This window comes from Propithecus coquereli, unplaced genomic scaffold, assembly GCF_000956105.1.
Source record: "Propithecus coquereli isolate 6110/MARCELLA unplaced genomic scaffold, Pcoq_1.0 Scaffold725, whole genome shotgun sequence".
Lineage (NCBI taxonomy): Eukaryota > Metazoa > Chordata > Mammalia > Primates > Indriidae > Propithecus > Propithecus coquereli.
In genome coordinates this window covers 777,469-799,244 of record NW_012153341.1, presented here as the reverse complement: position 1 = coordinate 799,244, position 21,776 = coordinate 777,469, and the positions used below count along the sequence as shown (strand labels likewise).

Sequence of the window (21,776 nt, the reverse complement as noted above, 5' to 3'; positions counted from 1 at the left end):
CTTTATGGGTCACAGTGACCCAATGCCAATTCATTCTAACATTCAGTTCTAATTAGGACAGAAAGCCCTGGATTTCTGTCTTGCTCTTACAAACGCTTTCAAATGTGAACTTCCAAATCTTTTTTGAAACTCTTCTTCTCCGTCTCACTTGGTCAAAATAAACCTTTAATAAAAAGATTGCACGTTACTTTTTATCCAAGAGACTCCCGGAAACTTTGAAAGCGAATCTGTAATTGAAAAGTCAAGCAAACAAAACTCTTTTACGCCCGTTCAGCTCTGGGCTTCTTCGGCTCGGCCACTCGACGACCTTCAAATTCGGGGGAGGCTGCTCCACTTCCCTGAGCTTCAGTTTCCTCATCTTTGAAATGGAGGGATAACATCTACTCCAAAACAGCAGAGACAGAAATAAAGTAATTTAAGGCAAGGACAGAGTCTCCTCCTCACGATAGAGACAGCAGAAACAGGTGGCGGCGGGAGACTGGGGAGTAGGCCTTCACCTTGACACCGCCGGAGAGAGCGTTTTGGAATAGTTTTGCCACTAAGTATGCCTCTCCGTGTTTGATTAACCTCACATTCCAATAAAACCATCAAACCAACAACCTTTCCTGGGTCGGGAGGTCCCCAGAACCACCCTCAGGTTTGACGATTCACTAGAAGAACTGCAGGACTCAGAAAAGCTGTTACGCTCACAGTCACGGTTTATCGCAATGAAAGGACGCGGTTAAAACTGGCCGAGGGAAGATGTGCACGGATGGAGCGGGGTCCAGAGGACACCAGGTACGAGCCTCCCGTTGTCCTCCCCTGGTGGAGTCCTGCGGACATCATTTACCCCTCCTGCAGGAATGTGTGACAACAGGCAGGGTGTGTCGGCAGCCGGGAAAGCTCACCTGAGCCTCGGGGTCAGGTACTGGCCGGGGTGGGTCACAGCCGACTGTTGTCTCCAGTCCCTCCGTAGGCTGAGCTGACACTGCGTGGCCCGAGGCCCCAGGTTAACAAGGACACTCGTGTCACGCAGGACTTGCCAAGGGCTCAGCGCTGACCTTCCAGAAGGAGGACAGGTGTTTGGGCGAGGTTCATCCCCAGGTACACTTCTAGTCAGAGGTTCACTATTTGAAAAAAACAAGACACCAGTGATAAAGACCCCTCGGAAAAGTGGTGGAAGCGATTCTAGGGCCGGAGGAGAAAGCCGACAACAGAGACCATTGCAGACTTTTCTGAGAGTGTGTTTGTGTCTTAAATTAGTCAGGGAATAGTGGAGATCGACTGCAACAAATCTTTTCAGTAAATGCCAAGAGGTGACAACTTGGGCTTTCTAGCGCTGTTGGTCTGGACGAGGGGTCAGCAGGCTTTTCCCGGAAAGGGCCAGAAACCATGAGGTTTCTGTTGCAGCTTCTCAAATCCACTGTGTGGAGCAGAAGCAGCCACTGACACATGTAAACAGACAGAGGTGGCTGCTTCCAATAAAGCCACTTATGGGCATTGTCATTTAAATTCCTGTAATTGTCATAGATCGGACATATTACGGCCTTTTGGTTTCTGGAACAAGTGAAACCTGGGACTTTGGGAGTGGTGACACTACTCGGTGTGACACTGTGACGGTGGGTACACGTCATCGTACGTTTGCCAAACCCCACAGAAAGTGCTACACGCACGGTAAACCGTAACGTCAACTACGGACTTTGGCTGATAATAGTCTATCAACACTAGTTCACTAGTTTTAGAAAATGTGCCACCTAATGTCCGATGTAATAGGGGAAGCATGTGCCAGGCCCCATGGGTAGCAGGGACAGGTATATGGAACTCTATGTACAACCTACTCAATTATTCTTTAAATCTAAAACTATTAAAAATGTAAGGCCTAAAAACAATGAAAAAACATTCTTAGTTCACAGGTCATATGAAATCAGGCAGTGGATTGGGTTTGGCCCATTGCAGACCCTCAGAGGAGCTGGGAGAGCAGCTGACACACGCATGCGGTCCCTTGAGTGGGTCAGACACAGTGTCGCCGGACAGTCCCACGGGCAGTGGGGCCCAGAGAAGGATTCCGAACGGGAAACTCGGGTGGAAACTTTAAGACTCTCAGAATTCTCCCTTCTCGATGCTATTTGCTCAGGATCTCATTTAGAAACAGGAACAGGCCCCAACAGCAACCTGAGAACCCACACGGCCTACAGGAATGATTTTGGCTTCCACCGGCCTGGGACAAGCCAGTCCTCGCACGCGCTCTTGGTTTGGAGAGCTGTGTTCCTTGCAGCAGAAACTTTGAAGGCTGGGTCTGCAGGGAGACGGGAATTTTGCAGATATTGTGCTGCCCTTAATAAGCTGCTTGCCCTCCTTGCTTCTTGAAGATGGAGCAGTCGATAAAGCATCTCTCTGAACGGTGTAATAGGCACAATTCATTTGGCAAACATGTATTGAGCGCCCACTGTGTGCTCACGGCTCTCTCCACTCCAAGACTTCGTGGCAATTACGGGGTGATGTCAGAAACCTGCAAGTAAGAGAAGGAACAAGTGGTGTCATATTGATCTCGCGGAATGTTTGCTAATAGATTTTTAATGCAACCCAGTGCTCTGCCTGTGTGGTCGCCGAGCGCCTGGTTAGCAGCGGTCTGCGACTGTTTCAGCCGTGCCTCACTGCATGCGCCAAATTATAGCACGTTACTCAGCAGCCACGTGACCAGACACTCATTTACTGCTTCCAATATCTTCACTATGCCGGCCCAGGGCTCAGCTAGTTCTACAAAGAAAAGCAGCGAGCCGGTGGCCCGCAGGAAGGTCGAGAATGCAGACTCCTTTGGGCCCCACCTGGAGACGGTCGCAGAAACCAAGTCACAAGTCACACCCTGCAGCATCGGTGTCTGTGTCCGCACTTCTCCCTCTGCTCGGGATTCAGAGAGGTTCAAGACCCAACTACAATCTCTACGTAGAGCGTTTGCTCTGATCGCCTGGCCAATAGCTCATTGTACCTAGATTTAAATGCCACGTGGGGATTTTCCGTTTCTCTCCATCTCCGAAGCAGTGAGAATTGTGTTGCGTTCCACAGAGGCCCCTCCCCAGGGTCAGCCTTCCACCTGGCAGCCTAAAAGAAGCACCGAGGCAGCTTTACAAACGGTGAGGGGCACGGAGTGCGAGGCCGCGGGGCTCCCCGACGCCTCCCTAGCCCTGCGACCTTGGCTGTGAAGTGGCCTAACATCTCTGTGCCCTCCTCTCCCCACTGCCAGGTGGGGATCGCGAGCACGCCCCGTTGTAAAGTGCTCAGGGTGGTGCCTGACACGGAGCATGCAGTGGATGAGTGGGGTCGCGAAGAGCCCAGAATGACGACGTCTGTCCATCCCGGCACTGTGGAGAAAGGCAGAGGCGAGGAGATGAGAAGCACCTGCTGGGGGTCGAGTGCGGCGTGGGGCTCGGAGCAGAACACTCACACCAGGTCTCCCTGTCACATTTGCAACGACTGCACTCGCCAGACCCGTGCTGCCCTCTGCTTGCCGATGCGCCCGTCCACGCTGCCCTCAGTGAGACATCTGCTGCCATCTGGAATATGAGAAAATCCCAACAAAGGGGCTGCATTTGCCTCCTGACGCTCCAAGGACACTGACTAAGAACTGAACCGCTGGCTGCAGCAGCTGACTGGAGCACCTGGGCGGGTGGGAAGGTTTTTCCTGTGCTGGGTCCAGAGCCCAGCTGGCAGCCCCTTCCCCGGCTGCCCGCTCCTTCCTTCCAGCCTTGCAGCACCGGCGGTCCATGCACGCGGCAGGGACGGGGCTCTCGGCCCCTCTCAGGCCTCATTCTGGCTCCAGGGCCACCCGCAGCCTCCACCTGTGGTGGTTCCTCTCTCCCACGAAAGCGAGAGCTCCCAACCCAGCCTGTGGTTCGGGCTGAGCCGGGCTGGCCTCCCGCCCCGCTGTCCCTCTAGCCTTCTCCCCCTTCCCCAGCACTTGGCTTCCGCACCCTTCGGAGATGCGGAACGGGGCTCTGTGGTCCCATGCCCCCTGCCCAAGGCACTTGTGACACCCGGTGTGGCAGGCAGGGGTTCTGCTTGGCTGGGGAGTGGGAACTCGGGTCAGGTCGCCAGGCGACTTGTGAAGTGTCCTGCCACAGCGCACAGGTGCTCGCCGCCGAGGGGCCGTGGGGGCCCCTCCTATCTGGTGATCAGAACCAACTCCACCAGCATATCGTCACCCAAGCCGGGGCCTAAATGGGGACCGGCTCAGAGCCCCACTTCTGGGCCGCAGGGCAGCGTCTGCTGTGGTCTCTGGGAAGTGAGTGCACCAGGACGTCGGGCCTTCTCGTCTCTCATCTTCCTCCCCCGCGATCACGGCTTAATCTGCCGCCGCGGCAGGTTGCAAACAAAAAGTGCGGGGTTTGTTCCTACCTTTGAAAACATCACGGAGAGTCAAAAGACACGTTTCCCGGCTGAACTATCGCTCACCGAGAGCCACCGGCAACGGGAAACACATCAAGGCCATCAGCTGTGGCGTGTGAAAAGCAAATTTGATCCCTGGCAGAGGCAGAGTGCCGGCAAGTCCCCAACATCGAAAACAAGCGCCTTTTAACTAAAGGTCTAGGGGAGGTCGGGCATAGCGAGTCTTGCAGGAGGGATATCTTCAGGGGAAAAACAGAACAGTGATTTGAGCTCTGACGTGAAATCTGGTGCTCGGCAGACCAGCTGGCCACCGTGCTGGAGCCACGGGTTCCTCCTCCTCCCGCGGGCAGTGGGCGCCCAGGTCAGGCACCCGCGCTGAGCCGCGACGAGGGCTCGCTGAGGTCTGTGACGGGGAACCGAGAAAAGAAAGTGGGGACTGATGATCAGCCTGCGGGGGACCCAGTCAAATCCGCTCCTGCTGCGCTGCAGGTACCAGGAAACGAAGCTGGCCAGTTCTGTGCCGTCCCCCAGTGGCGCCAAGTTAAACCTTGCCGTCTGCTCCTGGCACCATTTATAACGTGAGGGTTCGCATTGTTAAGTCAGTCTCGAGGGAAGAAGAAGAAATGCTGCAAAATAAGAAGAGTAACGAGAGGGAGGAGATAAAATAGCAACAGACCAGGGAACAACTCCCAGTCCTTCCTGCCAGGACCCTGCGTGCTCGTGGACAGCGGGCTCCCCTGAGTACGGCCAGCTGTGGACAGAGCCCAGGTGATCCTGCGTGAGCACAGTCACACTGCGTGGTGTGCCTCTGCCACAAAGGAACAGGCCCTCCGAGAGGCTCGTTCTTGGGACATTGGCCGTAAATCCACCTTCTTCCTTTGAACCCAAGAACCAGATGCAGGGGATGGGCCCTGACTCCCCTTTTGCTTGTATCCTTGAAAATGACATTTGCAATTTTGCTACTTAATTACTGATGCCGACTTTTTACTATAGGCCTCAGGAGGCACATGACAAACCCACAGGTGAAAGCTTGTGCTCCAAGAAAAGACGCATCTCTACGATACCTCATTTTTCTATAGACTCAGAAGTATTTCAGACTGTTGAGCTTCACTGCTAGAAGCGTGGTCCCAGGGCCAGCAGTGCCCACATCCCGAGGGAGCTCCATAGGAATGCAGATTCTCGGGCTGTCCCCGGTCTGCTAAGTATCATCTGTGTTTCATTAAGGTCCCTGAGTGGTTTGTGAGCTCCTTCAAGTTCGAGAAGCTCTGCTACAGTGCGAGTTGACAGTAGCCATATGCGCCTCACGTGGCATCCGGTCCACACAATGTCACTCCTAATCAAATAACCGCTGCAGGAGCAAGACACCCAGCTGGGTGCCCCGCGAGCCACTGAGTCAGAAGCCCACAGAGGCCAGCGGGTTATCGAGGCGAAAAGGTAAGGCGTTACCTCCACCGCTCATTTGGGGGCTCACGTTAGAATGTGTTTATTTTCCACTCCAATCACTAAAATGCCTCACAAAGAGCCCCTCCAAGAAAGTGTCGTTTCCTCAGGGAGGATGTCGGGAAGATTTGGGAGCACGTGGACGACTGCAGCTTTCTCCTGCCGCTGCCCCTCCCATGCCCCGCCCCTTCGCCTTCCAGTAAGTAGCGTCTTATTTAACATTCCATAATTGCAGAAAGCACTTCCACTTTATTTATCGAATGTCTCTCTTTCCATTCCATCTGCCTGATGAAAACCATGGAGGTGCTGCGATCCCCAGAAGCGGAGGAAATGAATTTCGGGCGATGTGTTTTTACCTGACATACATACAGTACGTTGTTTCATTTTACTGTCAAGACAGACACCTGGTTAGCCGGCCGTTTAGAATTACCAGTAACTTTGATTCTTTCCATTTGACAGCTCAGGGTGCGGAGCAACATGGCGAGGGTGTGCGCATTAGCATTTTAAAACCAAATGCTACGCAGGAGTGCAGTGCAGCCATTTGCTTTGTGCTAATGTTTATGCTACCTGCAGGCAAAAAGCAGAGATATTTTTGAAAAAGAAAACACACTTTCATTCTTTATTGAAACATGTAATCGAGTTCTTTATACATCAGAGAAGCCTATTCATTTGTACTGAATGGCCATTGAGATATTCTGTGTATTGGAAATGTACAGCCTTCACGCAGACGCAGAATGGACTCTTGTAATGCCCAGGAAAAAAAAAAATAATGCTTTCTGGAACAACAGTTTTAACCAATTATTTTAGACAAATATTTGGACATTTTTCAGAAAAGATGATGGACAAAAAGTCAAAAGGATTCTGTCTACTTTGGATTGACGTGGCTGTTTGAGATTTGTGGTTCTGACAGCGAGCGAGGGAGGCCCCGCCTCTGTCAATTATCTGTTAAAAATATGACACAAACGCATGCTTTGAAGTAGAAAAGCATATTCAATGTGAATTGCCTTTAACATTCCAAGATGATGGTTCATGATTTATTTTCAAAATAGTGTATCTGTGAAAAATTAAGAGCCACAAGGATCCAATTATCTCAATGGCAGCCTAATTTATGTGGCATGAAGCACTTTAAAAAAAATCGGGAGGTGTGTTTAGTTAGGCTGGATTGGTATCGTCTTGCTGGGTCACAGCTTGAAGTCTATCTGAACGACGCGGATCTCATTAAACGCATCAACTTAAAATCGCTTAGGTGATAAGAAAGATGAAGACATAGTTTGGGGCCCAATAGAAGTTTTTCTTTTGTTCATAAATATATGTCCCCCAGGAGCATCTCTGACGTCTTCATGCAGACGGCACCTTGGAAGACAAGCTGCGAGGCCAGGCAGGGTGGGCTTGTCCTTCAGCCTGGACACCAGGGGCCCCCACAACCTGACTGTTAAAAGGAGGTTCAGACCATCAACTCCCTCTTTCCCAAGGCTGCAGTCTTGCCTGCGTGCTGCTATTGATTTGGGGAAGGAGCTCTGAAATTGATCAATATCTGCTGGCAGCTGAATTCTTCAGATATTTCTTAAAGAACCGGATCGTCATGTTTCTGTGGGCAGAGAGGGTGGCTGGCGCTCCGGGTTACATGATTAAATAGCATCTAGTTTAGCTGTTGTTGATAAGTGATGGGTCAACGCAGGAGCGGTGTTTACTGTGATTAAACAGGAGCCACCTGCAATGACCTGCTCCTCTGGCACCTGTATCAGTGTAGAAAATTTGTCACTTGCTAGTTTAGAAGCAGTTTTTCCCTCCTAATGAGCTCTGCAGACAGACCGGGGCTCAAACAGACCTGCAACGACAACCAAAAATATCAAACAGCTGAAGGGGGCGGAAGACCCTCAGAACACTGCTGTGCTCCCCAAGTGCCCGGTCCACACTCAGGAGGGGCGCAGGAAACAAAGTCGTACACCCAGCAGGCAACTGTGTGCTGCAGCTTTTCACAGCGTCCTGGAGATACCTAAAGACCTTCTTTTTCTGTAACGTAATGCCTGGGTGTACGTATGTCTATAGATTGACCCAACCAGCTCCAGCACTTAGCGGCACAAGGAACTCTGCATTCAGAGTGGGCATGCGAATTTATTCCACTAGCAAGAAAGCATTCCAAAACAACCCCATTTTTCACCACTCCGTGTTCTATGGAACATATTTCGGGAAGAACTGATGAAATATTCTATACTTGGCCATCACCCAGCTTCTAGAATTGTCGACCCATTCTGGAGTGTCTTAGAGGCTGAGGGTACGCTGCAGATCACACAATCATCGCTGCAGGGAGGCGAGGTACCAAAATCGGAGACAGCCAAGTTCAGTCCGCTGATAGTCAAGTTAAGGCAAAAAACTTAAGACTCCAGAGAGCCAAGATGAGATACCCAGAAATCCTCAGATGTAACCACAACACTTAGATTTTATGTATAGTTTTTTCATTATTTTTTAGGACTTCTGGATTCTCCAAAACATGGCCTAATGAAGAGAGGAGGCACTGTGTTTGAACCTCTGCCGGGCACCCAGAGGTAAGTCCCAGTGTGCAGAGTCTGTTTTTACTTATCTGGAAAAGGGAAAATGATAATGTCTAGCTTACGGGACCCTTGTGTAGAGTAATGGAATCTAAAATGTGGTATACAGTTAGTAGTTTGTCCATAAGCAGTGTCTGAAATTGTGGATTCACCTGATGGAAGGAAGTGTGTTTGCCACGTGGCTGTACCATGTTCAATGACCACATGGCTGTTTGCACGCGTATGTCCATGTGTATGTGTGTCTGTCTGAGCACCCTCAGAACCTGGGCGCTAAAGGAAGCTTCTGTCAAACTCATAGGAAACTTACCTCTTCTTACCTGATGCTGACTTCCTGAGGCCCGTGCAGTCTGCTCGTACAATTCTTGGGCCCATTCACCCTGAGCCCACTTTGAATCACACGTGCTTGAGCAGCCCCTGCGGAGACGGGGTGGTTGTCATTCCTGCAGCTCACAGATGCATCCAGCTCGTCCGTGTAAGTGTAGCCCAGCCTTTGAAGAAGGCAGACTCTTCCCGGCAAGTTCAGAGCAGAGTCAGAGCTTGCCGATTTACAAAGGGCTCTCACATGCACTCCTCAGCTCAGTGGCTTCCTGCCTGGACTCAGTGACAAAGAACCGTGTCCTTCAGCTCCAAGCTCACCTTCGTGACCCATGCGGAGTCTTCCCTTCATTTATGCCAAGGACCGAAAGTCACGTGGGTTAGATTTTACCCTCCCACTGGGCCAGTGTCAAAGAACTAAGCAACGCCGTGAGTGGAGGACAGGTAGAATTCCCGGTAAAGCTAGACGAGGAAAGCAGGGTCTCAGGGCACTGACAAGACCGCGAGGACTTGCTCCTTCCCTGCGGCCGGCTGTGCGCCAGGCTCGCCCTCTGGCGTGTTGGAGGACCTGTGAAGTATTCGTGTGCGGTGCACAGCGGGACTGTCATCACCAGGAGTGTTAAATTACAGGACTATCAGGGCAGCAGGAGAAAAAGAACAACCACAGCATACCATGCTTTCACCTTTAAAATAACATTTGAAAACATGTGCATTTAGATGGACTGAATAATTCCATTTTCTGTGCAAGGTTTCTCGACCTCGTCACTGTTAACATTTTTTGGGGGGCCAGATAATTCTCTTGTGGGGGGCTGCCCAATTATTGTAGGATGGCTAGCAGCATCCCTGATCTCTACCCACCAGATGCCAGTAGCACCCCCTCCCCAAGAAAAGAGGAGAACTGGTGATACCGAAACCCATGTGTCCTTGTCATCAAGAACTGAGTGATGTCCATTTGTGTTTTCATGTGATTAGAATTCCCTGAGGTCCCAACTCTCGCTGGGCTCTTGGCCTGGGGGGTGTGTGTATGTGTGTGTGTGTGCGCGCGCGCGTGTGTGTGTGTGCACGTGTGTGTGTGTGCGCGTGTGTGTGTGTGCGCACATGTGTGTCTTTCTCCCAGGTCTCTGCTCTCTCAGAGCTACCTTGTTGTCATCTGTCAAGTCTCAGCAGAAATGTCACCTACTTGGACAGTTGTCCTTGTCCAGTGTCTATGGAATCACCAGCCCTGCCCCCCCTCTGTGCTGAGGAGCAGTGAGAGTCTCCGCGTCTCGTTTGCTTTCTTCACAGCACTTACCACAATCTGTAATTTCTCTGTTAGATTCTTCCTGGCCTGCCCCAGAGGAACACACACGTCCCATCAACTGGAGGAGTCAGAGTCTCGTCAGTGAGCTCCCCGTCGAATCCTCAGCGATGGCGAACGTATCGACCGCTCGGCACCACTGACAGGTCCATGTCACTGGGTCACTGGAGGTTGAGAAGCGAGGGGAGGGAAACCGGGGCTGTACATTCCTCACGGGTTTGGTTATGTTCTCACAGGGCTGGGCAGGTAGGGAAGCCAGAAAAGAAGAGAGAAATGACGAGGGAAAATAAATTGAATTTTTTGAGCACTGGGCAGGTGCCACACCTGGTTTAGTAGTGCTGTGGTCTAGAAGGCAGGCATCAGGATTTGCAACTCCGAGTGGAGGGATCTCAGGCTCAAAGGCGTTAAGCAGTTCCAAGCGAGCAAGTCAGGGTTCCAGCACCGCACTTTGTGCAAGCTGACGGCTAGCGTGGGCCCTGCGTCCCGCAGAAGGAGGCGGGGAGGCTCCCAGGCCTGGGGTGAGAGATGAAGCAGCACGTGGCTCCCTGTAAGGAAACCTCACCTTCCTCCTGTCGGCTCCCCGGTGCTATGAGGGTCCCCTGAGCCTGGACCCCTGGCTGCAGCGTCCCTCACCGACCGACGAGGACGAGGACTGGACCGTGCCGGATCCCTTGGCCCCTCCCCAGCCTGAGGCCCAGATCGTCTCCCTGGATGACTGAGCGGGTCTGTGGTTGGGACCCGCCCTTCTGGACACGCAGGCCGCCAGCGTGGCAGGTTGTTTTTTAAGACCATTGTGAGTTACAAAAAGGACTTTGCCATCCTTGGACACAGCATTCCTTAATGAAAAAGAGTTCGGCCTCTGCCCTACTCGTTCCTTGTTACTGCAATTATAAACTCTGTGCCTTCGGGGAGAGCTTTCGGGAGGCAAGGAGGCAGAAAAATCTATTTTCCTGGAAGTTTTTCCTTTTAGATTAGGCTGTTGTTTTTTGTGGCCCTGATGGCAACCGAATCACCTTTCCTGAGGAGGTGTGTGTTTGAGTTGCTGCAGCCACGTCTCTGCAGAAGGCACTTTCTGGGCTGTCCTTCTCAGTGGCAGCGCAGGGTCCTGTGTCTTGGCTGGCTTTCAGGTACATAGTGACCCATGTGGACTGAGCATGCTCTGAGCGCTGTCCTCCGTAAATAGACACTGCTGTTCTTAGTTACACAGTAACCAGTGTGTTTGAGCATGTGCTAAGCACCCTGTGTGTGCCCTGCCTCATGCAGGCGGCACAGTAACCCTCTAGGACTGCGGCCCCCAACCCCTGGGTCGTGGCCCATTACCGGTCCGTGGCCTGCGCAACACCGGGTGGTGCAGCACCCCCTGAGCTCCGTCACACCCCCCTACCACGACACCCCCTCCATCCCCAGTCCCTGGAAAACTTGTCTTCCATCAAACCAGTGCCTGGTGCCAAAAAGGTTGGGGACTGCTGTTCCAGGAGATAGATACTGTGATTGTCCCCACTGTACTAAGGACGTTGAATGACTAACCCATAGGCAGACAGCTAGTAGATGCTGGAGCCGGGTTTGAACTAGAGGTATGCTGGTAAACCAACTCTCTGCGATGAAGAAAAGGGGTGAAATTTTTAGGATTTGTCAATTTCCATGTTGTAAATAACCTGCCAAGGCTGATTTAAAGCTACCAGCGGTGTAACAGCTGACTTGCTAAATTCCTGGATATTCAACAGCAAGCTCTTGCCAGCCAGAGGGAGCTGGCTCAGGCCACCCTCGTTGGATCTCAAACTCTTGGCCACCGGGTTCCACAAATGCTTAGAGAGGGGCTTTAGGAGAATCCAAAACAGCACAGATTTTAATATTCCTACACGCAGGGTTTGGGGATGGGGAGGTATACCTTTGGCTGTTACTAGAAATACTGTACATTTTGGGAAATCCTCTGAAACTCATGAAAGACAGCTAACTCTAATTTTAAATCTTTAAGGAGTGAGTGGGAAGAAATTTCTAGAATTAGCCTATCACAAAAAAGTTGTACAACTTTGCAAAGTTAGGAGATCTCTGACTTAAATTATTTCCAGGTTAGCAGATGTTCTTCTATTTTTTTCTTCTCTTCCTATCGTCTTTAATTTGGACCGTAGCTACACTACAGCAGTCTGTCTTCTTGGCACTGTGACGTCAGGGGAGTATCCATTTTGGAGTAACTGGCTTAGTGACAAATCCCTTCTCTGAGAACTGCCCCAGCCACAATCCTGCCAAAGGAGCAGGTCTCACTAACCTGCTATGTCTGGAATAGATTCCTCCAAGGAGCAAGGACCACCACGGTCCTGCCAAAGGACCAGCCACACTATCCACACCTGGTCTAGACCTGGGGGTACTGACTGGCACCACCCAGCTTTTTTGCAGGACTGACACCCAGAGACATATGCACACAGCATTACATGGTGGTGGACATTGGGCTTCCATTCATGTGATGACCTCATGTGTGCTTGTGTTTGAGCAGAGGAAGCCCATCAAAAAATAAAGGAGACAGAGCAAAGCCCAAAGATGCAGATATCCCAGCCCTTGACCAACAGAAAGAGAGTCTTTGGTTCCTAGTAGGACTCCAGCTGCCCTCTGGCCATCCACCCCGATATCGGGGTGGTCTGCCACGTGTTCACCCACGTGAGGGCATTTGAAATTGACCACAAGTCTATATACGTTTTCTAATCAATCAAGTGGTCTCTAAGGCCATACCATATCCTAGCCCAAAACTCTACCAGAAATTTAAAATTGATTTCAAATTATGTCCAGCCAAGTTCTCCAGCATAGCTTATTAGAGGTTATATGATAAGCCCAAATAATGCAATGAAGAAGTTCCAAACAACACGATCAGATTCCCATGGAGAAATTTTAGCCCAAAAGTGAAATTTCTTCTCTCTGTCAAATAAATGTTCCAACGTTTTAATATTTTTCCTTTGCCAGGTTGGCATATACTAGAAATCTCTGCATGACGCAATCCACTCAGAGGAGGGATCTCACTGGCACAATCGATCCTACACACTAGCAGGTTGAGCCCAGGTCTGCGGTCTTTGGCGCCAGCAAAAGGAGCACGTTGGGGAGAGAAGCAGTGTTGCAAGTGTGAAGACTGGCACACGAGGCCAGGGGTCCCACCGAGGGAAGAGACAAGTAAATGGTGCAGTACTGAATGGTCCCAACTTGGATTACGGTGATAGTTGCACAGCTCTGTGAATTTACTCAATCCCGCTTAATTGTCCACTTTAAATGGGTGAATTCTGTAGCATATAAATTATTTCATAATAAATAAAATAATAAATAAGTAAATAAAATAAAAATAACTTTTAAAAAATGCATTACTGAGCAGGCCACCTTTTCTGTTTCTATAATAGGTTGTGTGTTGGTTAATTTCCTCAGATGAAAACTAAGGGGCAGTTACCATAAAAAACACAGGCAGCAAAGCAAACTGCATAGCTAAAAAGAAGAGCTATGACAGGTCATCTGAACTGTCACTCCTTGCCTATACTGACCGATGGTCCCACAAGAATGATCTACACGTGCATCAGACGTGGACTGAAGTCACAGCCTGGAGCTGAACCCAGCCTGGATCAGCTAAACTGCAACTGACCTACAGACACACGAGCGAGAGATCAAGGCTTGCGGTTTAGTTACGGGCTGGTTTGTTACGCAGCATCAGTGTGGTAATCACTGACCGATACACTCCCTTTGCAGAGCAAGGAGGCTTGTCTTTAAGATTGCCTTTTGTATCCATGCAACGGGCTGCGGAGCTCACTGGAGCAGACTTCTGCTCTTTGCTGCCAGATCTAAACTGTCATCAACAGGGTGGTAAGTGTTCACCTGCCACATCCATCAGGAAGCGTAGCGGTGGCCTGCGTGGACGGTCCACCCTCCTCAGTCAGGCAGACTCCACCTTCACCAAGGACACCATATGGCATTTACAGTGAATAGGACGCAGAGATCCTTGACCCACGGGGAAATGGAATAGTCCTCCCATAGAACATACTTGGTAATTTATTATGAGACTTTAGCTGTGCCCAGTGTTGTGTCCCCGGAGCACACTGATGACTTCGATGTGCATGATTAAAATATGGATAAGGGATCACAGAGAAATGTCAGGGGTCTCTGTGGGTGTGCGTTCTCATACATTCTTGGATGCCGTGCAGGGGAGAAGCCTCAGAGTAGAGCTATTTTTCTCTAATGGTTAATTTTTTTTTGAAAGAGAGAATTTAGATCTACATAAAAGTTACAAAAAGAAAATAGAGTATCCAAATGCCCTTCACCCAGGTTCCCTTTATGTTACCATCTTATTAATAAATAGTCATCGAAGATTTGTCAAACCTAAGAAATTATTTTTGCCATGAGACTAATAACTAGAATATGGAACTTATTTGAATTCTCCCAATTTTCCCACTAATATTCTTTTTCTGATCCAGGATCCATTCCAGGACTCCACATTGTACCTGGTCGTCTTGTCCCTGTGAGCCGTCTCTTACCTGGCCTGAGGTGTGCAGCTGTTCCCAGCACACGGCAGGGCTCCCTGCCCAGAGCATCCCTCCCGTCCTGGTCTGTGGCCGGCCTCCCCCTGCCCCTGCGGGAGGAGGCGTGTCTAGGTGGGGCACCGGCAGGTAAGAAGAGCATGATCATGGGGCTCTTTCTACAGACCCGTAGCAGAGTTACAAGCCCCCCCGCCCCCAATTCCTTACGCGTGTCACAAACCCGTGCCTTGGTTTCCTCGGCTAATCTGCCGTGACAATTACAGTTGCTTGGTCGGATTCTTTCTTTTTCTCTTTTTCCAACTGAACATAAGTTAAGGTCTCCAAACAGAGAAATTGATCCAAGATTTCATTTTCCTCCTCTGCTGCCTCGGTTTTATGAAGCCCCAAGTGGTTACTGCAGAAACTTCTGACAGGCCCAGCAGTCTGGCAAATTAAATCTCCCAGCCCCAGCAAATCCTGACCTGGAATTCCCGCACAGTCCCTGCCTGCTTGGCGGGTTTGTCTGTCTCTTCCATGAACGAGGATCCGTTTACCTCCCTGTGGGTGCAGCTTAAATAATAAAAGGCGGAAAACAAAACAAGCTTATCTTACACGCAACCTACTGCTACTATTGCTTTTTCGTTACAGAGGAGAGAAACGGGACCACTAAGAAAAAAGGGATTGTGGAGGAAGAAAATAATAATTAAAAACAAAAAAAGATGGAGCGGGTGACGGGAGGCTCCTGACCTGCCAGCAGCCCGAGCAGGGTTGCGGGGAGGAAGCTGCAGCGGACTCCTCTCAGTCCTGCTGGGGTGGGAGAAAACCGAGGATGTTACATTATGAATGGGCGAACCCGCCTGAATAAAATATGTGTCTCCCGTGACCTGGCCCAGACTCCAGCCTACCCAGAACCGTCCGGCAGCCAAGCCGATTTCCCTTCAGGCTGCGGAGCACATTTCTTTTTCATTTGCATGCGCATTGGCCATTCTCCTTGGGCGGAGAAACAGACGGCGGCCTGGAAACGCAGTGCCTGCGCCGGCCTTCTCGGAGTCCTCGCCGGCGCTCTCTCCTGCACCATATTCCAGCCACTTCGGCCTGGCTGAGGCCTCTGGCTGGGGTTGCTACAAGCAGGTGAGAGCAGCCCTGGCCAGATGAAGCCCACAGGTCTGATTTTTCTGGCCCACGTTATGCCAGACCAGTACTTGCTTTTAACTTCTTATTAACATTTTTAATAATAAGGTATTTTACATAAAAATCGACATTTCCAGGTTTTCTGGGGAAACGGTAAGATCCAGCATCGCTGGGCTCCTGTGTCCACGTGGAAGCACAGGGGCGTCCCCTTCGCAGAGTGGCTTCCTCCCTCGACCCTCCGAGCCCCTCGCCAGTCCCTACTCATCAGCTCACAGGTGTCTGTCTTGGTCCTGCTCTTCACGCCGGTTCCTGGAGTCTCCTGCTGGTGACCCTCCCCCAGAGGAGAGGGCTGGCGTGTCAAGGAGGGAGCAGCACAGAGCCGTCCGGGGGAGAGGAACGTTCTCCACCCTGGAGACTGAGGCTGCTCTGCAGGGGCAGCTGCCAGCCGGCCACACGTGCCTTGCTGCCGCCAATCATGATCTGGGGGAGATTTATGAGAGGAGGAGGAATTAGAGCAGATCCAAGCTTCTGTCTGCAGAAGCATCACTCTGAAGTGCAAGGCCCTGTCGGAGGATGCCGAGCACACAAACTCAGAGCTGGACGGCTGCCGCTCCATGACACTGGGAAAGCCACGCTTTGTGTGCCTCGGGCTCCCCATCCGTAAAACAGGGACGGCAACGGAACCTGTTCCAAAAGTCTTCCAAATGCCAGCAGAACGGTGCCTAGAGCAGCCAGTTAGCATAAGCTGCTGTGATTTTCTGACCCGTGCTTCCGAAATGCTCATGTGAACAGGAAGAAAGGGATCAAATGACAGCAAGCGCGAGGGTCACTCCTCCTCATCTGAGCACGCGGGGGCGGAGGGGCAGCCATGCTTTGTTCCCGAGTGTCTCAGCAGAGAAGAGGTTGGGGAAGCTGGGGCAGAGGACAGGACGCCCCCCCGGCCTGCACACCCGCGTGGCCCACCGCCCAGCTGCTGCGCGTGGGGCAGCCGGAGGCGACAGTGCAGGACCCAGGGCAGGCCCTTCACTCTGCTCCATCACAGGCCTGCAAACCCCACTCCTGCTCAACATGTAGACTCAGGCTGCACGTCCCCCCAGACGTGTTTATCCACCAGTGCTGACCTTCGCATCCTTCCACCGCCCAGCAAGGCACGCAGCACGCGGTTGTGACGTGTAGAAAGGTCTGTCTTCCCTGCTGCTGTGTCCCAAGGGGCCCAGGCAGCCTCTCCGTGTCCATCCCCAGCGCTGAGCCCCGTGCCTGACATGTCACTCAGCAAGTGTCTGTCAAATGAGCAAGCTGGAGACCCTGCCAGAGATAGGCGGGACCCTTCTGCAGACCCCGCCCAGGGCACTGGAAGGGAAAACCTTTATACAAGCAAAGTCCCTGAACAAACAAAGCCTTAGCGGGGACCTCAGCCCTGCTGGGCAGTCTTCGTGTCTGTTAAGTCACAGCCAGGCATGTGTCACACATGTCACAAGGTTGGTGTCACACGGAAGACCACAAATGTGCCCTGCCCCCGCCGAGGCTGACTTTGTAAACACTGGGGGGGCCGAGTCTGCAGCTGTGCACTGTCGTGGATGTGGCTTGTATGATCTGCTCCGATGTCCTCAAATTTCTTCTCCCTCCTCCTGCGAGCAAACCCGAGCCCTGCCAGCACGTTAACATCTCGGTTTTAGAGGTACAGGAACAAATACCCAAGGCCCCTTTTTTCCAAAATTAAGACTAAGTCTAATTCTACAAACCTAGACCCTAATAATGGAAAAGCCATTCATAATTTTTAGAGAATTAACAGATGAAGCAATGGTTAGAAAAGGGTCTACAGTCCACCCCATCCCAGCTAAAGGAGTGACGGGGGAACAGCCTTTCTGAATAACCATTTGAGAGGCAATCTGTTTATTTTTACTGATAGCAGAAAACAACATAACTTCAGAATCCTTGGACTTGACAGACGGCCAGCAATAGTTGGAAGAAAGTTAAATATTTTTATTTGACCAAATGCAGAGGAACTTGATGATGGAAAAACTGTCCCTTAGATGTCAGATGATGCTAAATCTACAGAGAAAAAACAAAATCCATGAATTTAAAAGAATATGGAGCCGGGTGCGGTGGCTCACGCCTGTAATCCTAGCACTCTGGGAGGCCGAGGCAGGCGGATTGTTTGAGCTCAGGAGTTCGAAACCAGCCTGAGCAAGAGCGAGACCCCGTCTCTACTAAAAATAGAAAGAAATTAATCGGACAACTAAAAATACATAGAAAAAATTAGCTGGGCATGGTGGCGCATACCTGTAGTCCCAGCTACTCGGGAGACTGAGGCAGAAGGATCGCTTGAGCCCAGGAGTTTGAGGTTGCTGTGAGCTAAGATGACACCACGGCACTCTAGCCCGGGCAACATAGTGAGACTCTGTCTCAAAAAAAAAAAAAAAGAATATGGAAAGGAGATTCCTCTTCCTTCCCCAGAGAAAATGAAGGCAGGATTTGTACCCTTGGGTTTAGATTAAATCAAACCAGGGCCCAAACCCCCTCCCTGCGACCCTGGCCGGACCCTGCAGTTGGAGCTCACAGGGGAGGTCTGGGACAGCCTCCAGACTGGCCAGCTCAGCCGGGCCACGGGCTCGGTTATTAACTCAAACACTGATGCAGGGGTTGCTTTGCAGGGATTTGCAGATGTAATTAAATCCCTAATCTGTCCACTGTAAGAATGAGAGATTGTGCCATACGGCGAGGGTGGGTCTGACTGAACCAGTTACAAGACCTTAAAAGCCAAGGTGACGCTTAGGGCTTGGCCTGCGCCTCTGAACCCGCCCCGCGTGGCCTTCCCCTCCTGACTGCCGTGGGTTTGGCACTTGCCTGGCCAGTCCCTGCAACCGAGCAGGCCTGTTCCTTGTAAATACTTTCTCTCCACAGATAGGGAGAGATACAACCTTCTAGTTCTATTCCTCCTGTTGAACCCTGACTCATACAGACTCCTAAACGGGTTTATGCACAAGCCGTCTGGATGAGTTGATGATCCTTTTAGATGATTTTAACTTGTGTTCATTATATCCCAACAAGCCACGCTGTAGAATCGCAGAGCGGAAACACCACTGAGTTCAAATACCTGACCTCTGCCTCTCCCTCCTAATATACCGTATATACCAAGACTGTGTGCACCTCCCTATATTATGTGTGTGTGCATTTTTAGTTTTTTTAAAATTTTTGCTACGAGATAAACTTTTATAAAAGCAAATGTTAGGTTTGGAAAAAGGTCGGCTGAATCTAAGATGTTGCTAGGAAATGCTCGCCGTAATCTTATTTAAAACATTTGGCAGGTGTGTCGGAGTGCGCAGGAGTTGACGCGGCCACTCCTGGGAACCTACCGCTGCGGGCAGATGTTTTTATTTGCAGTCCTGTTGCCATTTGTGGGGTTACAGTCTAGAGACTCATGAAAAGAGAAAACCCTGCCCTAGGGTGGTGGAGAAACGATGAGAAAGAAGAGATACCACTCGGGGGGTCAGCAAAGGATTAGCATCATCGGCTGTTCCCATGTGGCCGCTGGGAGGGAGGGGTGGCGGGTTTCCTGGCGGGGCAGGGGCTCTGCTCGCCGCTGGACAAGGCAGCAAGTCCCTGCAGCGTGGCTGGCGGGGACACTTGGCCTCGGCAGCACCTACCTGGCTCACGTCCAGGTGACTCAAGGCTTTGCCTTTTCCCTCCCGCACTTCTCGTCTGCCCAGGGGGAGTCCAACGTCCGGGTCTGTCTTGATTCCTCGCGCAGCATGTGCCGTTGCGCTCTGAGGTTCCCCGCGGGTGCCTCAGATGTGACATCTCAGTTATCTAGTTTGAAGTGTCTAAAACAACATTTTGCCAAATCAGATGAGATATTTTGTGGAAAAGAGTTGTGTGGTTGAACTCGTCCTTGGAAAGCCTGGGTCCCGGCTGCTCCTCCCCTCCTCGGGTTCTCGGTGAGTAGAGACGGCAAGTCCTGCGGTGAGCCCCTGGCCTTGTTCCTTTCAACCCCCCACTTTTCTTGGACTTTTAGACCAAGAAACCTGTTGGGTAAAGAACACTTACCACACCCCATGGAAGTGATGCATCGGCGAGCACGGTTTGAGGAAGCCTCGTCTACAGAAGAGAGACACGCCTCGCGTGCAGAAACTACAAATGAGAAAGAGCACATGAAGGCTTTGTTCAAATTTAAAACAGTTGAAAAGTACGAGGGTGCATTTGAGCTGAATTTTTAAGACGAGGAGAAGTCCAAGATACTGACGGCCAGACGGCACCATTCCAGCCCTCCTCCCGCCGCCCTCTCGGGGGTGCAGGGCATGAAATATTCCATCAGTTGTGAAGCTCTCTCTTAACTCCAGACTCTGGCTTGCAGTGCTCGCTGCTTTCTGTAATAAGTCCCTCAGTGTTCGGTGGTGCCCCCTTAACTCTGCTTCTGCCAAATGGAGCGCCAGCTCTAGCGTGTCTGCACATTTTGGATGCAAACCGTCACCCTGTTTATTCTGAGGAGCTGTCAGAAGACAGCGCCGCTCTGCTGTTTGGCATTTTAATAGGAGGGCCTGGGCGAGCCTGTCTGCATACTGCGGGGAGTCTGCCCATCGGCGCGCACACCCTTTGGTGCCAGGGAAGAAGAGCTCTCTCTCTGATTCAAATCTTTGCCCAAAGAACATTCTTCCTTGATCTGATTTATAAAAGGCACAGCCCTCCCCCCAACCCATACATCTACCCAAACTGCCCAGGGGTGGGAGATGGTGTTTTCTGACCTTACTTCTCACCTACAAGATCTGCTCTTTGCTAAGCTCTGACCGTGGTGTCACTAGGAAGGAACACCTCCCCTGGGCGCAGAGACCTTGCAGTGCCCAGCAAGAGGGAAGGCGGCAGTGACATTTCCTCGTGTCGTCTCTGCTGATTTACCCAAAGGCGTTGACTCGAGGCCCAGGTGCCTGGCTGCCGGCCTGGCTGCCTCTCCCAAGTTTTCCCATTGGCTAGAAAGAGTAGATGTCCCCAGAGTTTACGAGGCAGGGTTTTGTTGTTCACATATGAATGTAGAATCCAGCATTCCCCTCCTTAGGCGCTCAGCGCTCTGAGCAGGACTGCAGTGAGAGGCCTCTGCTTCCCACAGAGTGGCTCAGACTCTCCCAGCTCCTTCAGGAGGTTCTGATTTTGCATATGCATATAGCCCGTAGAAAGCAGTCCCCTGGGAAACAGCATTCTGGAATCTCCACACACCAATCTTCACACGGCCCCATCTCTAGCGTGGATTAGTTAACCAAATGGTGGCTGGAAACCAGCAGGTTTCCTACGGAGCAGGGAAAGAATCTGCCGTGTTAGCAACTCGAAGGCAAAAGTGAGTTGTCCCACAAAGGTTTTGTGAGCACCTACTACGTGCAAGACGCTGTGATCGGTGGTGTGGTGGACATAAAGTGTCATTCTCATCTGCAGGGCCAGTCGGAACGTGCTGCTGGGATTGATTGACAGCCTGGGAAAGCTGGAGGATGGAGAACTCCTTCTGGTGGGACGGCGGAGCTGACGGTGCGTGAATCCCACGGGCCTGGCCTCGGGAGAGAGAGGTGGGGCATCTGGGTCACAAAACAAAGGAGGTACTTAGTGTCTCACAACCCGAGAGCTGGTGCCTCCCTGAATTTGTGCCGGGGTGCCCCACTCCCCCAGCCCAGCCCCGTCCTGGTCCTGGCCGTGACTCAAAGCCACATCTTCCTGCGGTAGGGAGGAAGCCCCTTGGAAAAGGAGAGAAGAAGAGAAACGTCAGAGGGAAACAGAGCAAAGACACAGAAAGAAGTAGAGCCCCAGTGACATCATGGGAGTGCCTAGATCCAGCCACGCCTGCAGCATGCAATTCCAGTCACAGCGCTAATATGTTGAGTTGGCTTTCCGTCACTGTGTCCTGGTTACAACATACGCTGGCACCTTAAGGTGAGGTGATTCAAGTGACAGAGTACGAAGTGCCCCCTTGGCTGAAGCCAGGAGGCGAGGACTAGTGAGAATCCCATGTCCCACGTCGGGCAGTGGCCACCGTGCCACACGGTGGTGGAGCAGCACGTGAGGGCGTCACGTGCTCTGCTTGGGGAGCCAGACCTCCTGCCCCTGCAGGCGGGGGAGTGAAGGGCTGGGGAAGAAGTCGGTTGTTAAAGAGTCACGCCTGACTGCGAGGGGTGTTCCGGAACGTGCTGGGACACAGCAGCCTCGCCTGCCGGCCCGATACCC

General features: G+C 51.5%; 1 long non-coding RNA gene across 1 annotated transcript; it reads left to right on the top strand.

The window, feature by feature from the left end:
- Positions 1 to 5,731: 5,731 nt before the first annotated feature.
- Positions 5,732 to 13,192, top strand: LOC105824237. Its single transcript, XR_001138188.1, has 5 exons — positions 5,732 to 5,796; positions 5,913 to 6,001; positions 8,273 to 8,348; positions 9,982 to 10,109; positions 12,916 to 13,192. It is a non-coding gene; the product is annotated as an uncharacterized LOC105824237 (long non-coding RNA).
- Positions 13,193 to 21,776: the final 8,584 nt, after the last annotated feature.